Here is a 19,529-nt window from a genome sequence, read left to right as displayed (position 1 = left end):
GATTTTCAAAATGATGGGGCTGGACTAGTTTCCCAAACTAGTTTCCTAAAGTGTGGTATATGTGCCACTACTACTATATTAAATTCTTTTAGGTAGTAACAAAGAAACATTTTTATTTCACTATTTATACATTAAAATAAATCTATAAATATTGAGATAAAAATGTCCATCTGTGTATTACCTAAAAGATTTCATATAGCTAACACAAAGACTCATGATTTTATATATGTTATAGCATAGAATAAGACTAAAGTAGATATTTATTTTTTTAATGTTTATTTATTTTGAGAGACAGAGAAAGAGAGGGTGCAAGTGGGAGGGGGGACAGAGAGAGAGGAGAGAGAATCCCAAGTAGGCTCTTTTGCTGTTAGCACAGAGCCTGACGTGGTGCTCAATTGCACAAACCACGTGTTCATGACCTGAGCTGAAATTGAGAGTCAGATGCTTAACCAACTGAGCCACCCAGGTGCCCCTAAAGTAGATACTTAAATAGAAGTTAATTTAAAGAAAATATTAAGTAAATAATAGTACACTGATGCATAATGTGTGGAGAATCATAGTACTGGCAGTTCATTTATGGAAAGAATTGAGAAGGTGGATATGGATGGCTAAATTTGAGAAATGGTGCAATGCAAGAAAAATTGGCTTTACACATTAAGTAGAATTGATAGGTGATGTAAAGGGTGTCAGAAGTCCTCTTTAACCTAAAGGGCTTTCCCTCATCAGCCTGCCTGAGTCCTCATGATCAGCATCACACCCTAAGTAGCTCACCCTAAGGCTCTTGCCAAGGAAATATGTAATTAAATTGGGTAGGGGGGTGCCTGGCTGGCTCAGTCAGTGGAGCATGCAGTTCTTGATCTCAGGGTTGTGAGTTTAAGACCTACGTTGGGTGTAGAGATTACTTAAAATGAATGAGTGAATGAATGAATGAATGAATGAATAAATAAATAAATAAGATGGAAACATGTCACATAAAAATATACAAATACATCATTAAGGGTTAGTTTAATCTGATTATCAAATCCATTATTTCTTACTTACTACAATAGAAAATAGGATCCTGACTAACAGGGACATAGGATCAGTAAGGTATTGCTGTTGAAATGGGAAAGGAGAAGACATGTGCATGGATTTCTACTTCTCTTTTGTTTATATGTTTGGGTAGGATGACTTGAAAGGAGACCCTTTGCTTTTAGATCCCATGCTATTGCTTCAGATAGGTGTTTCAGATATTGCACTCAGATAGGTTTTCTTTAAGAAACTATACTATTCCAATTCAACCTGAAGGAACATATAATTAGGGAGCTATTATCCCATAATAAAATGATTATTTGGTTTACCAAATAATGTCCATCTCCTTTAAACATAGAGCTTCCTTAGCACATTGTTGGTTGTTAGATCATATAAGCACTTGAGAAAAAGGCCAAAGGAGACAGCAAAACTTTAGAACAAAAGTGTTAGAACCAAATGGTCATGGAAGTTCATCTATAATAAAGAGAAAATACCTTGGACAGGTAAGTGACGAAAGTAGAGTTTGGTTTTCAGGAGTTCAGTTTACTTGCAACATAGTAAGGAATTTATTTCATTAAATGAAACTCATGCTATAGGTATTGGCTTTTCTTACACAATATTTTTTGCTTTATTTTCCCAATACTTCGAAGACTAAAAAAATGACCTTTAGAAGCTTCTGCCCAGTTCTTTGTAATTCAGGAGATGCTTTACTTTAGTCATTATATTTGCACCTTTGCACGGTATGTTTAGTCATGGAGATACTTACTAGTCTCTGTTGAAGTAGATGCTGATTCTGTTTTGGATCTGCTGATGGTGTTAACCTTTTTAAAATATTCTTATAAATGGATCCTTCAATCCTAGAGGTCTTTCTCAAACTTCTGAAAGGAATGTGACTGCCCTGTAAATACAAAATACTTTTAAGTAGTAAGAGTTCCATTACAGTGTTCCAAGTATGTAGGTGATGTTTACATGTGGCTCTCTGTTGCTGGAATGCCTCACCTTACTGAATAGCTATTGCATGCTAGAAAAACTCAAATTCTTTCCCTACTAATCTGACAGCTGTTGGGTATGTGAATGTGGGGTGGATGGTGGAGTGAAGTGTACAATATAGAAGTTGGTAATTGAGAGTGGGAAGTACTCAAGGGACAGGAGCAGAAAGGAAATGTACAAAGTAAGATAAAGAGGGATATTGGGATATATGGAAATATTTATTTGAATCCATGGAGCCCAGGAAAAACTATGTTGTCAGTGATGTGTTCTTTTGAAATAGGTAAAGGTGGTTAGCCACTTGCCTCTGCCTTTACTAGTTCTTCCTAGTTGAACAAACTGGTCATATTAGAACTGCTGCAGTACTGAGTCAATTCCATTACAGTCAAGGTGTTTATTCATAATGCCTCTCTGCACCTCCTGAATACCCCTGAACAGCTTTGTGAATCTGGGAATTAGGTCAGTCCTCATACCCAAGGACCTGGTTACACTGCCTGATGCCCCTATGTACTTTTTCCTTCCCCCAGGGTCAGAATCACAATTTGAATCCTGGCTCAAGATGTTTCTATTCAAGGCCTAGGACCATTCTCCTTTGGATGCTGTATTATTCAGGGATATTCAGAGAAACAGATTATAAATAAATAAATAAATAAATAAATAAATAAATAAATTCTTATTGATTCATATATGTGAATATATTGTATGACCTCATAAAATCTGGTGTATCCTCACTATTATGAGGAATTGACTTACACAATAATGAAAACTGTGAAGCTCCATGATTTCCCACCTCCAAACTGGAGAACAAGGAAAGTGGGTGCCGTAATTCTAGTCTGAGTCTGAAGGCCTAAGAACCAGGGAAGCATAAATCCCATTCTGAATGCAGACAAAAACTGATTCCCCAGCTCAGGCACGCAGGCAGAGTGCAAAGAGGGGTGAATTCCTCCTTCCTCCACTGTTTTGTTCTATTCAGGTCCTCAGTTGATTGGATGATGTCCACCCAAATTATGGTGGTGATCTACTTTACTGAGTTCACTGATTCAAATGCTAGTCTCATCTGGAAACATCCTCATAGACATACCTCGAGATAATGTTTAGTCTGAGCACCCCTTAGCTTAGTCAAGTTGACACATAAAATCAACCATCACAGATGCTTTTCTGTCTGTTTTAAAGGCATGCTTTCTGAACCCAGAATCTGAAGTTAGTCTCTAAACGGAGTCAAAGTCTTTGAGAAGTGTGTCTTCTTGCTCTCAGTTTACTTTGCTTCCCCATAAGCCAAAGGAAATGGTGTAGTTTTTGTTTAGTATTGTCCACATGATAAGTACAGCCAGAGAATCCAAAATTGTCCTAAGATTCAGAAAGAAAAATCTTATTTGGAATACATGTATTTGAATTTGCTTATTTGGTTCCATCATCTATTTATCATCTATGTTGAAATTTTGATTTGGTTCACAGATTTCTGTATTCAACTGAAGTCCTGAAAATTTGTATTTTAATCTATGCTGAAACAAAGCAGGAAATAGGGGCAGGAAAAAGTGTATAATAGAAAGCACATTCACAGAGTCAGAGACCTAATTACTAGTCTGGTCTTAATATGCTATTTGTCAAAATAGACATAGAAGGGCACTTACTCAACTTGATAAAAGCTGTTTATGAAAAACTCACAGACAACATTTAACATTATACTCGATGGTGAAAGCCAGGACACTTACTGATAGAATCAGGAGCAAGACAAGCTTGCCCCAATTCATGGCTTCTATTCATCATTATGCTAGTGGTTCTAGCCAGGGCAGTTATGTAAGAAAGAGAAATGAAATGCATCTAGATTTGGGGAAGGAATAAAGATATCTCCATTCACAGATAATATAATCTTCTATATAGAAAATCCTAAGGAGCCCACAAAAAAGTATTAGAATAAACAAGTTCAGCAAGGTTGTAAGATACAAGCTCAATATATAAAAATCAATTATATTTTTAAACACCAACAATGAACTATCTGAAAGTGAACTCAAAAAAAGAAATCCATTTACAATAGCATGAAAGAGAATAAAATACTTAGGAATAAATTTAACAAAGGAAGTGAAAACTTGTACACTGAAAACTGTAAAGGAAGATCAAAATGAATGGAAAGACATCTCATGTTCATGGATGAGAAGACTTAATACTGTTAATATGACAATACTCCCCAAATTGATCAACAGATATAATATGATCCCTAACAAATCACAGTTGGCTTTTTTGCAGGAATTGACAAGCTAATCAGAAATGGAAATGCAAAGGACCCACAATAGCAAAAACAATCTTCAAGAAAAACAACATTGGAGAAATCACATGTCTTGGCATTGAAACTTACTACAAGACTATAGTGATCCAGACAATATGATATCTACAAAAGGATAGACATATAGATTAGTGGAATAGAATTGAGGGTTCAGGAATAAACCCACTTTTTGGGTTTATGGTCAATTGATTTTTGCCAAAAGTGCCAAGAGGATTCAATGGGAGAAAGAATAGTCTTTTCATTTTTTAATGTTTATTTTTTGAGAGAGAGAGAAAGAACTAGAGAGAGAGCAGGGGAGGGGCAGAGAGAGGGAGACACAGAATTCAAAGCAGGCTCTAGGATCTGAGCTGTCAGCACAGAGCCAGACTCGGGGCTCAAACTCAAAATCCGCGAGATCATGACCTGAGCCGAAGTCAGATGCTTAACTGACTGAGCCACCCAGGTGCCCCAAGAATAGTGTTTTCAAATGGTGCTATGACAATTAGATATCCACATGCAAAAGAATGAATTTGTTTCTTTACCAAACACCATATATACACATTAACTGAAAATGGCTCAATAACCTAAATAAGACCTAAAGCTTTAAAACTTTTATGGGAGAATATAGAGGTAAATCTTCATAGCTTTGGGGAAGGCTATGGTTTCTTTGATATGACAACAAAAGCTCAAGCAACCAGAGAAAGAATAGACAAGTTGGACTTCATCAAAATTAAAAGAAAAAGTTTGTATACAAAAGCACCATCAAGAAAGTGAAAAGACAACCCAGAGAATGGGTGATATTTGCAAATCATGTATCTGATAAGGGACTTGTATTCAGAATACATGAAGGACTCTTACAATTCAATAATAAAAAGGTGAATAATCCAATTAAAACTTTTCAAGGAATTTGAATAGATATTTTTACAAAGAAGATATATGAATAGGCCATGAAAAGATGCTCAATATCAGTGGCTAGTGAGAAATGCAATTTGAGACCACAATAAGAAACCACTTCAGGTCCAGTAGGATGACTCTAATAAAGATACACATAATAAAGTATTGATCAGCAAGAATGTGGAGGAATCAGAATCCTCAGTTCTTCCTTGGTGGGATTGCCAGACACTTGGAAAACAGTTTGGCAGTTCTTCAAAAAAAAGTTACACATATAATTACTATATGGCCCAACAAATCCACTCCTAGACATGAAAAATGAAAACCTGTGTTCATGAGCTGAAAACAATCCAACTGTCCATCAACTAATGAATAAATAAAAAATGTGTTATATGTGTGCAGTAGAATATTATTTGAGCATAGAAGAACATGATGCATGCTACAACATGGATGAACCTTGAAAACATTATGTTAAGTGAAAGACACCTGACACAAAAGGCTACACATTGTATGATTCCATTTATATGAAATGTCCAGGATATGCAAATCTTTAGAGACAGAAAGTAGACTGGTATTTTCCAGGGGCTGGAAGGAGGTAGGAGGTGAAGAGTGACTGCTAATGGGTATGAGGTCTCTTTTTGGGTTGATAAAATGTTCTGGAATTAGATAACAGTGATGCTTGCATAACCTTGTGAATATACTAAAAAACACTGAAGTGTACACTTGAAAATGATGAATGTCATTGTAGTAAATTCCATCTCAGTAAAGTTGTTCTAAAAGTGTATATATGGCCTGTCTGTGAGATCTTAGGTAAGTCACTAAAGCCTTCTTCATTTTGGTTTCTTCCTTTGTCAAATAAAGGAGAACACAACCCCTGCCCCTTCTATTGTTAAGGATCAAATGCAAGAAAAGATAAAAAGCATTAAATGCTTTATAAATTCAAAGACTTATTTCTTTTATGCTTCTAATTCCTCTCCTGCACTAATAGTCAAGTACCTCTGCCATCGACCGCAACAGAGTCTAGGAGGGCTGTGTAGTTATGCTTGGGGATTATGAGTTTAGAAAAGCCTGCCATTTCATTCTCTTATCGTCCTCTGGTCATGTCCTTGCAACTCCCTGCAACAATGCACATCGGCATTTCCGGCTAAGCAACACTTTCTCTGTTACCATGTAAGAAAAGTCTTGTTTTCTTCCTTCCCAAAGGAAAAATGCAAGCTATTGTATTAAGTTACATGGCAGGCTTTTAAGAAACTTGATTTTAGGATGGAGAAAAAAAAATACAGCCTATAGATGGAAAGCACAACAGAGGGGCCAGCAAGGTGGCTACATGATTAATCTCCTTTTTCTTCCTAGAGCAGCACTTTTTAAATACTTTTCAAGTTCTTTTAAATAAAATAATGGGCAATAAACCCCCCAAATCATCATGTGTTATTAAATCTGCCTTCCTGATTGAAGCCAGGAAGACTGGGCTGTGGGTAGAACCTGGCACTCACAACAGAAGCACAGTCAAATGTAGTTGAAGGATGTGTCTATAAATACGTATAGACACATGCAAACTTGTGCACATGTGTCTTCCTTTATTTTATTTGATTGTGCCATTTGTATATAACCCTTCAGGGTATAAATCAGTTTAACATTAATTAAAATGTATGAAGCCTCATAAAATGGTATTAAAATGCCAAGCTTCAGTTGCCACCCCTTTAGAAAAGGTCTATAAAAAGGATAAATCTTGCCCTGCTCATCTTTTCACCCTGTGTCTTATACTCACACATAGACAGAGCTCACAAACCCCTTTTCTGCTAGCTTCTGCTTGAGTTTTTACACTAGCTCTCTGTTGCCATTGGATCAATTCTGAATACTTCAGTCCTACTTCATCTATCCAAACCTGTCTCCTTTTGCTCCCTAACAAAGATCACCCACTTCAGGCCTGCATCTTCATTGCTACATGCTCACTTTATATTTATTCTACCCTCCTGACTCCATGTGGCCTTTTGATACCTTTCCTACATATTTTCAAGAAGTTGTTTTCCTTGTGCCTCCATAAAGGCAGTTCGGAGCTACTTCATTCTATACTGGTCTCTGTTTTGCTGAGCTTTTATGGCACCTATAGTCTCCACTGAGTGTTCTCAACCATGATGTTGCAATACAACTTGTGAATTGTGTCTTAATTTGGTAATAATAATAATAATAAATGTATTTTGAGAGGGATTATATATATGTATATGTGTATGCATGTGTGTTCAAATGTATTAGTCATATAATAGACATCTCTTTATTTTTTTAATTTATTTTTAGAGAGAGCGTGAGTGGGGGAGGGGCAGAGAGAGAGGGAGAGAGAGAATCCTAAGCAGGCTCTGCACTGGTAGTACAATGCATGATGCGGGGCTCAAACCTATGAACTGTGAGATTGGGACCTAAGCCAAAATCAAGAGTTGGATGCTTAACTGACTGAGCTACCCAGGCACACTGATAGACATTTATTTAAAACACTTGTACTCAGATGGGTATAATTTCTTGGATGAGAGAAAAGGGCTTGAGTTATCAGAAACCTGAATACTCTTATATGATTATCTTAGCATGTAAACATGCATTCATATATATTCATTCAGTAGATATTTATTGAGTCCCTAGCCTCTTCCAACTATAGGGAACATATTCATTATATATGTTGTAGAGAGGAAAAAAGTTGACAACTGCTCACTTACACCACACAATTTGGCACCTAATTATATATTGTCTGATATTAGCCCCTAATTTTTTCTTGGGGTTAAGTTTTGTTTCCTTAGTCCAAATTGAAGCTTTTTGAAGTCAGTGAAGTCTATTTTAATTCTCTTCAGCAACTAGTACAAGAATGAGCATTCTATATATGGATGCTTAATAAGTACTAATAATTGGTTAAAATGTTATTAGTGAGAGACTAAGATATTGAGAAAATGAAAGTGTACACAAGAATCTAGAGAAGGTGATATTTATGCTGTCTACTTAAAATTATAAGCTGTTAAATTGCCATCACTCCAGCTTTTGCTTATTTCATTTTTCAGTCACCACCTTAAACCAACATTAGTTAATGAAAGAATTGTTAGTCTGAATGTTCTGTGGGTATTTAACGACCTCTTTTTTTAGGTATCTAAAATTTGATAGTTTAAGAATTTAAAAAATGTATTTAGAGACTAGAATGTGTGTAGGTAGAAGGAGGATTTTTAAATAAAGTGTATAATTTTCTAGTAATTTGAATTATAAAGGAAAATACAATCAGAGAATTTTAAAGCTAAAAAGAACTTTAGCAAATATCCAGTCCAAATCACTTATTTTACAGATGAGGAAATTGAGGTCCAGTCAAGGTAAGGACTTCCTCAAGGTCACGCAGTCTGGGGACAAAATGAAAGCTCTCAGTAATCTCGATGCACACGGATGACTCCAGTACCCTGGATTTTACTTGTTAAGAATGGCAGAAGCATAGAAAGATAGAATGAATGCATGTCTATCACCTGGGAAATAACCTGCGAAACGACAAAGCTGACACACTCATTGACATGGTAAATTATAAGTGGCTTAAAGAAATTCTTAACCTTTTTTTCTGGCCAAATGGTGCAAAATCAGGAAAGATAATAAATAATCTGGAAATGATTGATGTGGTGATGGTCTCCTGAAGAGGACAAAGGGCTAGCTAGTACCATGCTTCTCACTTAATCGCACTTAATCATGGATTATTTCTTGAACTTCTGGCATGATTTCAGAATACATGAACAAGGGAGTGTTTTAAATAAAAAAGTGTGCCATTCTTACAGTTTTCAGCATAGATCTGTTTCAATCTGTTTCTTTTTTACATCATCCCTCCCAAACTTCAGCAGAAAAGTATTCTTATCCTCATTTTCTGGTTGATAATCATTTCCCTGTTTGATCATAGCCTGTATTCTGCACACATACCTTACTCTACAATCTTGCTATTATTTACTAAAGAGTAGCTTTTGTTATAAAAGGGGCTAGGATTGTACCTTACTTGAATTCTTTTGGTCAAATGAAGTATGATTACATACATAGATTATATCCTTTAAGGGAAAATCTGGCACAAACAGGGTCTACCTCTGAGGTGATTGCGCTCATCACAGAACCTTTGCAGCTGAACTGGACCTTGAAAAGCATCCAGTGCAGCATTTCCCTGAGTGTCACAGTGTTCTCTTTGGAACACTGTCTCTGGAATGTGGTCAGTAAGAGAGATCCTTGATCAATTAAGTTTTGAAAATACACAGCCTTTTTCCTTCTTAGAAGTTCTCACTCTATGTGAGTGCACTTGAGGGTTCTGAGAAGCATTGTAGTAAAGAAACCTGATTAATTCTATCCAGTGTTATACTCATTTTTTTGCATTACATTTACTAACATCCCAGGAAACAAGATTCTTGATGGATACACTTGAAAAAACTGATTTAGGCAATCCCCTAGCAGAGCTAGGGCAATACATCAATCTTTTGTTGCTAGGTGCAATATGCATTGGCAACTTCCAGTAGAGGGTATAATGCTAAGGGTAACAACAAGACAAAGTGCTACTGTACTCCTGTTCTACCCTTTTGCTTCCCTTTTTATATACCATAGATTTCTTTTTCATAACATCTGTCTCTAAAGCAGTTACAATGACATCCATCATATAATGCCTTTTGTTCCTTTTACTTTTCTCATTAATGTTATAGGAGTAAACTCTGATCTATACCTCTTGATTATGTGATTTCTCTAGTTCTTCAGGTAGCTAGATTTTTCTTACCCTTCAGGTCTAAGACTAAATGCTACCTCTTCAGTGAGGACTCCCCTGGCACCTCTATCTATAAGCTGCCCTTTCCTCTCCTACAACCATTACTCTGTATTGCAGCACTACATTCCTTTCTTTTATTGCACCATGTAGTTGTAAGTATCTTAAGCTGTTTTGCTTACCATGTGCCCTTAGCATAGTGCCTGACCCATAGTAGGTACTCAATACATATTTATTGAATAAATGAATGAATGAATAAAATAAGGAACTTAAACTATTTCAACAATTTCCATTCATTAAAAGTGCCTTTCCTCATCTTCCTTGACCCTCTGGTTTCTTTTATTTTTTTTTTTAAATTTTTAATGTTTATTTATTTTGACAGAGAGAGAGAGAGAGAGAGAGACAGAGAGAGAGACAGAGAGACAGAGCACCAGCAGGGGAGGTGCAGAGAGAGAGGGAGACACAGAATCTGAAGCAGGTTCCAGACTCTGAGCTGCTAGCACAGAGCCTGAAGCAGGGCTCAAACCCATCAACCTTGAGATCATGACCTGAGCTGAAGTTGGAGGCTTAACCGATTGAGCCACCCAGGCGCCCTGACCATCTGGGTTCTTTATAACACTTTTCATTTATGTTTTTAATTTCTTAAAGTTTACTTATTTATTTTGAGAGAGACAGAGAGAGAGAGAGAGAGAGAGAGAGAGAGAGAGAGAGAAAGCAGGGGAGGGATAGAGAGAGAGAGGGACAGAGAATCCAAAGCAGGTTCTGTGCTGACAGCAAAAAGCCTGATGCGGAGCTTGAGCTCATGAACCAAGAGATCATGATCTGAGCTGAAGTCAGACACTTAACCTACTGAGCCACCCAAGTGCCCCTATAACACTTTTTAAATTAGAGGATACACTGGGTGATTTGTGGAACTCCTAACCCATTAATGTGACATGATTTGCCCACACATTCTACTCATGGACCTGTTCTTCTTCAGGTCAAATAACATCATTTATCTCCTTCACTACAGTAAAGATGTGATTCAATATTCCCTAAAGAGAGAATTTTAAGATTTCTAGAAATTTAGTAGGGGAAACAGTGGAAACATCTGCCAGGATGGTAAGAAATGAAAGTTTTCCATAAGAAATGGCATACTTGGATTGATGTGGTAGATTAGATTATACTTAAAAAATATTTACCTCCTCCAAACACCATGGGATGAGTACACCTTCCCATTCCTTGATTTTAAACTCAATCATATGATTTTCTTTGGCCAATGGGATGTTAACAGACCTGATGTGAGCAGAGACATGAAATATGCATGTGTCTTTTGTGCTGCTGCCATCACCATAAGAAGAGCCATACCTTCAGTCTGGGTCCCAGAATAAATGTACATAAGCAGACTTGAGCCTATTCTTGAGCAAGGAACCAAGCCCAGCTGGACCTGCAGTTAGAAGCAGAAACTGCTCAGCTGAATCCAGTCTAGATCAGCCAACCACTGTTAATCTGCAAGCTCGTGAGTAAGAATAAATGGTGGTTCTTTAAAGTCATTGAGTTTGAGGTGCTGTTTGTTTATTTTTGCTTTCACTAGCAATAGTTGACTGACAATTGATTTCTGGTCAGTCTGTTTATTTTATCAGGACATTTCAGGTATTTTTCAGTACTTCATCATAGTCTCTTTAGGATAATGTTTGATAATGTCTTTCCAGTCTAGGGAGAGACCTACTTTTGTTGAAAGTTTTGATGAGATAGCTGGAAGCTTATCAGTTTAGCTGCTGCCAGAGATGGGATGGAGCTAAATTAATCTGGGTAAGAAAGGGGAAAATAGGTTGAATGAAGATCGGAACAAGAAGGAGAAAGAAACTGGCAACTGATTGTTGAAAAGGAACTTTGGGGGAGAAATGCCTATTCCTTAAGGATTTTGATTAGTTATAGAGGGTTTTTCTTTTGATGTGGTGTAATTCTGAATCCTGGTTTGGAATTGACGTGGGCATTATTGGAGGCTAACCTAAGGCCAAGGTTTTAACACCAAGGTTAGAACTGCTAAACTATAGAAGTACTGGGATATAACTGTAAAACATAGAAGGGGGGGCACTCACAGAGAGAAAGTGGTTCTTCTAAAAACTAGTGGCAACTTTGTAAGCTCTAGGTGCTCCCAGGTATTCCTGTTTTTTAATTCACTGCCTGTTCTCCCCACCTTGCTTTTTCCCTCCTTTTTATTTTTTAATTTTTCCTTTCTCTTTTCTGTCCAGATCTGTGTTAGTATTTAAGAGATACCATGGAAGCTCCTCCTACTGGTTCCTAAATCTTAATTACTTGTCTTTCCTGGTACCTGAAACACTAATATTATGGATTCATTTGTCTGGATTTAGGTATCATTTTTTTCTTTTTAAGTTTATTATTAAATTATAATTGACAATACAACCTTATATTAGTTTCAGGTATATAACATACTGATTTGACAATTCTTTGCATCATGCGATGCTCACTATGATAAATGTAGTTACTATTAGTCACCATACAATGTTATTACAATATTATTCCCTGTGCTGCACTTTCCCTCTCCATGACTTATTTTATAGATGAAAGTTTATGCCTCTTAATCCCCTTCACCTATTTCACCTATCCCCCTCTGCCAGCAACCTCCAATTTGTTCTTTGTATTTAAGAGTATGTTCTGATCTGTTCATGTGTTCTTTAGATTCTACATGTAAGTAAAATCATATGGTATTTATCTTTTTCTGTCTGACTTACTTTACTTAGCATAGTATCTTCCAGGTCCATCCATGTTGTTGCAAATGGCAAAAATCTCAACCTTTTTATGGCTGAGTAATATTCCATTGTGTGTGTGTGTGTGTGTGTGTGTGTGTGTGTGTGTGTGTCACATTTTCTTTATCCACTCATCTATTGGTGGACATTTGGGTTGTTGTTAGCCTTTGTTGTAAAATGCAGATGATGGGGGCACCTGGGTGGCTCAGTTGGTTAAGTGTCTGGCTCTTTTTTTTTAATTTTTTAAATGTTTATTTATTTTTGAGAGAGAGACAGAGCATGAGTGAGGAAGGGGCAGAGAGAGAGGGAGACACAGAATCTGAAGCAGGCTCCAGGCCCTGAGCTGTCAGCCCACAGTCCGATGCAGGGCTCGAACCCATGAACTGCAAGATCATAACCTGAACCGAAGTTGGACACTTAACTGACTGAGCCACCCAGGCGCACCAAATGTCCAACTCTTGATATCAGCTCAGGTCATGGTCTCACGGTTCATGGGTTCCAGCCCCCTGTCAGGCTCTGCACAGTATGGAGCCTGCTTGGGATTCTCTCTTTCCTCTCTCTCTGCCCCTCCCCTACTTGTGAACGCTCATGCGCTCTCTCTCTCTCTCTCTCAAATTAAATAAACTTAAAAAAATGAAAAAACATATTCCCTATGTCTCCCTCTGCCCCCCTCCCCCACTTGCATACTCTCTCCTTAAAATAAATAAATAATAAAATGCAGATGATGGGTATGTAGTGTATACTTTACAAACATTTGCTGAATGGATAAACACCTTAGTAGGAATTTGCTTGCAAGAGAAGTGCATTGGAATGGACATTTTGATGGAGGGTAGGATACAATATAATTATTTTATCTTGCTTTATTTATTTTATATTATGAAATATTTCTAAAGAAAAATATAAAGACCATTATAATGAATGCCCATGACTCTAACTCAAAGTTAATAAATGCCAATGTGTTGCCTCTATGTAAGAAATATAGTGTTAAAGTTTTAGTCCCCTTTATTCTTCAGCCTTCCTTATTTCATTGCTTTGCCCTTTTTTTATAAGTATCCTGTATCCTACAGGTTGTGTGCATACTTCCCATGCATGTTAGTGTATTTTGTGTGTTTGTGTGTATATTCACAGATGATATACAGTATTATTGTGTTTCAGACTTTATATAAATTACTTCCTGTATACATAACTAGTCTGCAACTTGCATTTTTCATTTAACATTATGATTATTATATTTATCCATGTTGATACATGCATATCCAGATCATTCATTTTACCTGCTGTTTTGTGTTACTATATGAATATAACATAATTTATTCATTTCTGTTTTGATGAATAGCTAGATAGTTCCTTATTACAATGCTGTGGCAGGGGCACCTGGATCGCTTAGTCGGTTAAGACTCTGACTCTTGATTTTTGGCTCAGGTCATGATCTCACGGTTTGTGAGTTTGAGCACCACATTGGGCTCTGTGCTTATAGCATGGAGCCTGCTTGGGATTCATTCTCTTCCTCTCTTTCTGCCCCTCCCTTGCTTGTGCTCTCTCTCTTTCTCTCTCAAAATAAATAAATAAACATTTAAAAATAAACAATGCTGTGACAAATATCCTTGAATATGCTACTTCTTTGTGTGTGCAAGCATTTTCCTAAGATAAATGACTAGAAGTGAAATTACTGAGCATTAGAAAATGTGCATATTCAGATTAACTAGATATTGCCACATTGCTCTCCTATGTGATATCCCAAAGTATATGAGATTACACCAACATTATTAATTTCCTCCTTTTTCTATTTTCTTGACAATGTACAGTATTGTTAGATTTTGCATTTTTCCAATAGTGGAAATGGTACCTTACTGCTTTAATTTATAGTGTTATCTTGATAACTATTGAGGTTGAATGTATTTTCATATGTGTATTGGGCATTTGAATTTCCTCTTCTGTGAAATGCCTGTTCAAGTCCTTTGCCCATCTTCCTACTGTATTGCTTTTATTATAGATTTGCAGATATTCATTATATATTTTAGATCTCTATCTTTTGCCCATTATATGCTTTGTAAATCCAATCTGTGGTTTGTTTTTTTCTTTTGTGTTTATGATGTATTTTGTATATTTTGTAGGTTTCATGGAGTGAAACCTATCCATCTTTTTATTTATAGCTTGTGTGTTTGTGTTTTGTTTAAGGAACCCTGAGTGTACTGAGTACCTGAGGGAAAAGAGGACTGGATGGGCAGATGATAGAGGGTGGAGACAACCCCTTCATTCTTGTTTTTCTCTTTTTTCTTCCTTTTCTCTCCCTTTATCCCCATCCTGAAATAGATGCCTTTAACAAACAAGTTAGGCTGCTTTTTGCTTGATTTGTTCAATTTTACATCTATATGTTTTTTGCTCTGTTCTGCTGGGCTGCTTTCTTCAAAACTTTCCCATCTACTTGATGTTACCAGGAAATATCAGTGGAGAAGATTAGTTTGTGCCATTAGGAATAAAAATTAAATACACCCAGGATTGAAATAATTGTGCCAAGCAAATTACTTAATATAATGAAGAGTAAGTAACAAGCAACATCTCATTTGGTGAAACTTTAATGGTTTTTGGTGAAGGAAGACTTTTTAAACAATCATTTTTTAACCTTTATTGGTATAAATCACTACTGCAGTACCACAATGACACTTTCTTAAACCCCTTCACAGTCTAATCAAAATTGTAACCTGGGTTGGGGATCAGGAGAGAACTAAGAGACTGAACAGCAGTGTTGCATCAAGCTTCTTAGGCTCCCCCCAATACTTCCTTTCTTCCCCCCCTTCTTCACTACACATTGCAGCTTGAATTATTTAGTTACTCAAATCAATCTATTTTTCTCTGTTCAGTGGTTGGACAATAAAAGTAAGATTTACTGCAGCGAGTGAATAATAAAAAACGAATTAGCTGAAAACAAACAAAAAGCTGCTTACGTGGCAATCTTCTGTGTTAATCAAAACCTTGAGGATAGGTTGGAGGATCAATATTTCACTACAAGATGAAAAGAAGCAAAGCTTCCATTGAGGATAGAAGAGGAAGATCTTAGGGGAAAAAAAAGACCTACAGGCAAGGTTCATCAAAAGTGGCCAATGCCAAAATTTCATCCAGTCCTCTGGTAAGCTTCTTAGGGAGGCCTCCTATGTTTGAGAAATGACAGCGTTTCTTATGCACATATCAAAGTTCAGCTTGATTGTCTCATTTGGGGAAGAAAGCCATCTGTTACTATTCTCCAAATAATCTACATAATTGACTTTCAAACAAGCCTCAAAGAAACAGGCATTTATCACTCTAATTGTGGCAGGTGGGAGTGTGTGTCACTGCCATTTTATCAAGATAATGGTAAATGACACCGGAGTTTCTTGTCTTCTGTCTTCTCCCAGATTTCTTTCAATTTACACATACAACTACATTCCCTTTTGAAACCAAACTTAGGAAAATGCCAATGAGGCTGCCTGGGCCTAGAATAGGGGGAAACTTTGCTTGCCTTTTTATAAGCCCTAGAGTCAGCCATCAGCAACCTGCCACCCTTCACTCTGCTCCTAGGGATTCTACTCAGGGGTAGTTAGTAGGAGAGCATCACTATGAATATCTGCACCAGGACTGGACCCCTGAGAAGCCTGATTCTGTAAACCTGGATCTGTTGGCTTGGAGTTCCCTTCAGGTATTGGTGGTGGGACAGGGAAGCCTTAGCTTCTAGCCCAAGTAAGTGAGCTAAATGATCTCTAGTACACAAGGGGAATATATTAAGGGATGGTGTTCTTGTTTCCATAGACCCAGGGTGGGACTGAGAAGTTATTGAAATTATCATGAGGTTCTTTTTTCTATAACTGAATCCAGTAACTCATATCTGTAGGAAATTGCTATTCCACAAAACATATATTAAAAAAAACATATTAAATCTCAGACCTTCCCTCATATTCAAGATCCAGGACAACGCTGCCTTGAAGAATTTTCAAGGCAAAGGACACTCTGCTTTACCTTCCCAGACTCTGTAAAATGTGTTTCTTAATCAAGCTAGCTTTAGATGTCCCTATATTTTCTGAGACTAAAGACCTAACAGTGCTCAATATTTAGCAGGGAAGAACTAAAAGCAAATTGCTAAACTGGGGTTAAGTAGAAATTTTCTCCCCCAGAGGATTGTAACCACAGAAGAAATGGAAGTGTGATTGGGTTTCCAAAGAATGTTTGAAAATGTGTTTGCCTGTCAGTGGTCCCATTTCCTCACAGATAGATAATCAGTAATCCATTAAGGGAGAGGTAGAAATTGAAGCAGAAGGGGATTTTGTTAAAAAATAATTCACTGAGGACAAAAATATAAATGAAAATAGCAGTCACATATCTGTGAATTATTCTCCTTTTTGTGATCTTGAACCAGTTTTTGGTCTCAGGCTATTGCATACATATTCAAGCATATATACATAATAGATCTATACTTGTATGCATATACAGAATACAGAATATTGAATAATAACTGTTTCCCAGTGTTCAAAGAAGGAAATATATAAGGCTTGAGTCATGGCTATAAGACATCTTTTCCTTCCCTACCCAGTTAACTTCACTATTGAACTGTCTTTTCTGCTCTGTTTTCTCTCTGATGCACACAGCATGTGGCATTCTGTATTCTGATTAAAGAGTGGAAAACAACAGCAGCATCTGGGCTGAATGGGGCAGGGAAAATCCAACTGGTGCAACCAGTTATGATGGGCAGTGTTATTCAGTGACCTAGTAAGGAAATGAAGGTAGAACAAAACCTAGAATAGGAAGGCAAATGCACTTGTTTCATTTGGCTCCCCAGCAGTTCTCACCCAGTGTACTATAGGACAACAGCGTCCTTGAGGCCTTCCCTGCTGCACAGTGAAATTTTGATCATCATGTAAACTGTGTGTATATCACAATTGAGGGATCATACTTTGAGAGTGACATGTGCTACATGGAAGTAGAGACAAGTGCAATCTGTTTGAGGAAGACATAATAGGCATAGCATGCCAGGCCACATCAAGGGAAGATCTTGGATGTCTTGAAACATATGAGAATTTTTCTTGCGGAGAAAACAGTTTGGCTTAAATGATTTAGGGCTGAAGGGTGATGAAAATACATAACTGTAGATATTTGTATAAACACAGCGAGATACAGAAACACTGCAGTGAGGATTGTTTTGTAGTTATTTCTCACTTCTTTAATGTTGTTTTCAGTCTTTTAATCCCTTCAGGTGTGCTGCCCGAAATGCTGGTGTGTCCGCCCAGATGCAAAAGAGTAAAAATGTATGATCCCTGCATATGAAGTTCAAGAACAGGTAAAACTGATCCACAGCAATAGAAGAATTTACAACAGTGATAGTCTCTGAGTGTGTATATACATAGAAAAGACTGGGAAGAGGTAAGGGGAGCTTTTTGGAGTGATGGGAATAATCTATATCTTGTTTTGAGTGGTGGTTACAAGGGTGTTTACATTTGTCAAAAAGCATTGAACTAAAAACAAAATCTGTGCATTTAATTGTATGTTATTTTTCTCTCAGTTGAAAACAGAAAAATGCAGAAAAATAAGTATTTCCAGATCACAAGAACTTGGAGAGGCTTTGCTGTTCTGGTTCATTCAAAGTTTGGCTATTTCAGTTTGGGGCTATTTGTCATGGGTTTGTCAGGGGTTCCATGAAAAACTTCCTTTCCATATTAAACTCACTTCAGCGAAATCAAACAAAAGGGCAGCTGTCTTCATATTTTGTAGCATAATTTTACTTTGTGTTTTAAGTGATGTATTTCCCCAAATCAGAGCTATTCAGTCTTAAGTTTTACCACATGAAGAATTCATTCCCTCCAAAGACTTTTCCTTTTAGTGCTTCTCAGCACCAATACAGTGCCCTTAAAACCTTGTGATTCTCTGTTTCACTGATTATCTGTCCCACCAGAAAGTCTACTTGAGGGCTGGGCCTGTGTCTGATTTATTGCTGTGTCACCAGCACCCAGCACAGGGCTTGGCTCACAGGGTGAGAAGCTAAGCCAACATTTGTTAAATAAAGCGATTATACAAAAGAAACCCATATGTTTAATTAATTAGTTGATTCAGGGAATGGTTTCTGTTCTTCAAGAGCTCACACACACACACACACACACACACACACACACACACACCACTCACCAAAAAGACATCTGGGTATGTGAATACTTGATTTAACTTGATATGTGTTAAGAGGCTACATCTCATTCCAGGTATTGCTCTTATTACCCTATTGCCCATCCCTCCAACCTGCCTTGGTCCTCTCTACCATTAGTAAAATTAGATTAGACAAAAAAAGATGGAGATAACATTTTTTTCCAGAGGGATCCAGAAAAAGTGCATCTATAATAGTTTTCTGTAGAAAAACTTTAGGTCACCTTCCATTATTGTACTAGTATGGGTTGGCATGATTAAAATTTAGTTAGCCATGGGGTGCCTGGGTGGCTCAATTGGTTAAGTGTCCAACTTTGGCTCAGGTCATGTTCAAGCCCCATGTCAAACTCTGTGCTGACAGCTCAAAGCCTGAAACCTGCTTCAGATTCTCTCTCTCTCTCTCTCTCTGTCTCTCTCTCTCTCTCTCTCCCTTTGCCCCTCCCCTGCTTGTACTCTGTCTCTCAAAAATAAACAAATGTTAAAAAAATTAAAATTCAGTTAGCTAATACATAGAAATCAGACAGTATGAACTATAGCAAATGAAAACGGCTCTGAACTTTACATATTTGTATTCAGTGGATTAGAGTGATGTGGTATCAAGGTATTGGGCTAGAGACAGCTGGCCAAGGGAAGAATGGGGCTCTTTAGGGTGATGAAGTACAGGATGTTAAAGACATACTTCAATTACATTATTGCTAAGGATCCCTTTATGAATTCTTGCAAAACGCAA

General features: G+C 37.2%; 1 long non-coding RNA gene across 2 annotated transcripts in view; it reads left to right on the top strand.

Annotated features, from left to right (window-relative positions):
* LOC109496601 overlaps nucleotides 1-19,529 on the top strand; it is a 116,372-nt gene that overhangs the window by 57,235 nt on the left and 39,608 nt on the right. For both annotated transcript variants that reach the window (XR_006592835.1, XR_006592836.1), the window contains exon 3: nucleotides 17,845-17,945. This is a non-coding gene — a long non-coding RNA (uncharacterized LOC109496601). The remainder of the gene's footprint in view (nucleotides 1-17,844; nucleotides 17,946-19,529) is intronic.

This window comes from Felis catus, chromosome X, assembly GCF_018350175.1.
Source record: "Felis catus isolate Fca126 chromosome X, F.catus_Fca126_mat1.0, whole genome shotgun sequence".
In the NCBI taxonomy this organism is placed as follows: domain Eukaryota; kingdom Metazoa; phylum Chordata; class Mammalia; order Carnivora; family Felidae; genus Felis; species Felis catus.
This window is presented reverse-complemented; position numbering and strand designations above follow the sequence as displayed.